Consider the following 2,747-nt stretch of genomic DNA (forward strand, 5'->3'; position numbering starts at 1 on the left):
AAAATATCCAGGCCACCGTGATAATTTGTGCTCATGTATATTAATTTGACTTTTGGGATCATGAGAGTCTCTTTGAAGCAACGTGCCCTGCATTGCTGATAGACATTTTCTGATCAGTATGTTAAAAAGTTGTATATAATGAAAGTCGCCCCAGGTCAGTTCACTGACCATGCGGATGTGAATTCTTATTTTTTTTCTCCAGCTTCGTTTTCCACAAATTTCTCCAATGGGTCTGGACTTATTCTTTGTGCTGTATACAGCACTATTCCATCAAATAAATACCCAGACAATGTGCCTCGAAGATCTTGATGAATGAACTTTTTTTCGTGCACTGGTGTAATCAACTTCCGAATTAAAATCAATAAGGTATTGAAATAATAAGGATTTTCATGTTTGTATTAGGAAAATATTAACGGAAATGGGATGGAAAAATTTTCCACGGGATACAGGATGGTTAATTGGAAACAAATGGGCGAGGTACTCTGCAGTGCAAAAATCGGGGAGGGACTGAAAAGAAAGATTGTGGTGAGGCCTGAGTTGGTGTACGGCTGAGAACTGTGGCATGTCAAGAAGATTCAGGAAAAGAAGATGCAGGTAGCTGAAATGAAAATGTGGATCTAGAAGGAACAGGATAAGGAACGAGTTGATTAGGGAAAGAGCCGGGGTAACTAGTCTCAAAAAACGCGGTTCATGTGGGACGAAGGAAAACCGAAGAAATGATGAAAAGATTGGTAGAGGAGTTGAGAGAGAAAGCTGATGACACGACGGACAAAAATTAATAGCGAAGTAGAAAAGAGAGTTTGATCGAGTTGATTAGAGAAAGATCCGGGGTAACTAGTCTCAACAAACGGGGTTCGATGTGGGATGAAGGAAAACCGAAGAAATGATGAGAAGACTGGTAGAGGACTTGAGGGAGAAGACGACACGATGGAAAAAAATTAATATCGAAGAAGAAAAGAGAGTTTGATACCAAATTATGTGTACATCTGCCAACCTTTTAGACTATCTATGCACAAGTAACTCTCAAGAGTTAGTTAGATCGGAAGCTTTAATAATTTATTATTAAATTATTTTCCCCTAATAAAGACATGAAAATCCTTATTATTTCAATACCTTGTTGACTTTCATTCGGAAGTTGATCACACCAGTGGACGAAAAAAAGTTATTCATCAAGCTCTTTGAGGCACATTGTCTGGGTATTTATTTGATGGAACAGTGCTGTATACAGCACAAAGAATAAGTCTAGACCCATTGGAAAAATTTGTGGAAAACGAAGCTGGAGAAAAAAAATCAGAATTCACATCAGGATGGTCAGTGAACTGGCCTGGGGTGACTTCCATTATATACAACTTTTTAACATACTGATCAGAAAATGTCTATCAGCAATGCAGGGCACGTTGCTTCAAAGAGACTCTCATGATCCCAAAAGTCAAATTAATATACATGAGCACAAATTATCACGGTGGCCTGGATATTTTACATTTATTCGGCAACACGAAAATCAGGTTATGATGAATATCGAACTAGCATTTTAAGTCCTGCGTGAGGACACTTTTTACAACATGTTTCTAGAGATTAGAGATCCAGAGCCCAGAAAGTAAAATTATAGGATCTAGTGTACTGACATTTTACAACAACAGAACTTACAGAATTGATGATGTGGACTTCTCACAGAATCCTGACAGTACTCCCCTGTGGTAGATCGTTCACAGATGAGCTACGTCCAGTATTATGCAGGCAAGTATAAGATTCATATTCGGGAACGACGCCAGCCCCTGTTAGTGTGATACCAGACATAGGGAAATACGAGCTGGAAAGTCTGAAGTTGTGTATTTAATTCCAGAATTATGTTAACTAATAATTAACTATCTCGGAGCACACTCGAGTAGGACCAGTAGACCGTATTAGGAAACTTCAAGAATTTTGTAAGTGGTTCCTGCGATGCCCTGAAGCAGTCACGGAACTCCGGAGATGGGAATTCCAATTATAAGATCGTCTCATACAATTTTAAGGAAGAGTTCTTTCTATGGAAACTATAGTAGCAGCTAACAATTCAAGATACCCTGCTGAGCCTAAAGCAGATTAGTAAAAATTTTTCTAGTAAAACAAAAAATTAATGTTACGAGTTTTTGCATACCTTACAAACTGCAAGAGGAATGCAATGGGACATATGGCAACCACAAATTTATGATATACTTGATGACATAACTAATACATTCTGTAAGGCAATAGAAAACGTTGCGGCTATAATGTACTCGACACTTATAAAGTGTGTATTGCCAACCAATCAAATTGGCAGATATGGGTCAAGAAGGAGAAATATGTATTAAGCTGTGTAAAAGATGAGAACTACGGTTTTCTAAAAAGAACTTGTAATAAGGCAGGTGGTTGTAATTCTTTGGTGGTTTCTATGGGGTTTGGTTTTTCCAAGGAATGTGTAGGAGGAGGAATCGGGTTATAGCACAGCATCATGCAATATGTTATGAAAGGATTTGTTAGCTTAGTTGCGGTGTTGATATCACCAGTCCGTTGTTTTTTACATTATTACGAACTTAAACCCATTGAATCAACATTTCTCTACTAAATATTTCAATATGACAAAAATTATGAATCATATACGTGTTTGAACAATGTTGAAATAATGTTGCGAGGGACACATTATATACACAGATAGAAATTAGTATTATCTAGCTTAATTTTTTTAGAATATATACCCAACTTATAAATAGTTTTGTATTAAAATGTGT

General features: G+C 37.1%; 1 pseudogene; it reads left to right on the top strand.

Moving 5' to 3' along the window:
- The first annotated feature begins 883 nt into the window (after positions 1-883).
- On the top strand, positions 884-2,330 carry LOC140452628 (piwi-like protein Siwi; annotated as a pseudogene).
- Positions 2,331-2,747: the final 417 nt, after the last annotated feature.

Source organism: Diabrotica undecimpunctata, chromosome 11, assembly GCF_040954645.1.
Source record: "Diabrotica undecimpunctata isolate CICGRU chromosome 11, icDiaUnde3, whole genome shotgun sequence".
In the NCBI taxonomy this organism is placed as follows: Eukaryota; Metazoa; Arthropoda; class Insecta; order Coleoptera; family Chrysomelidae; genus Diabrotica; species Diabrotica undecimpunctata.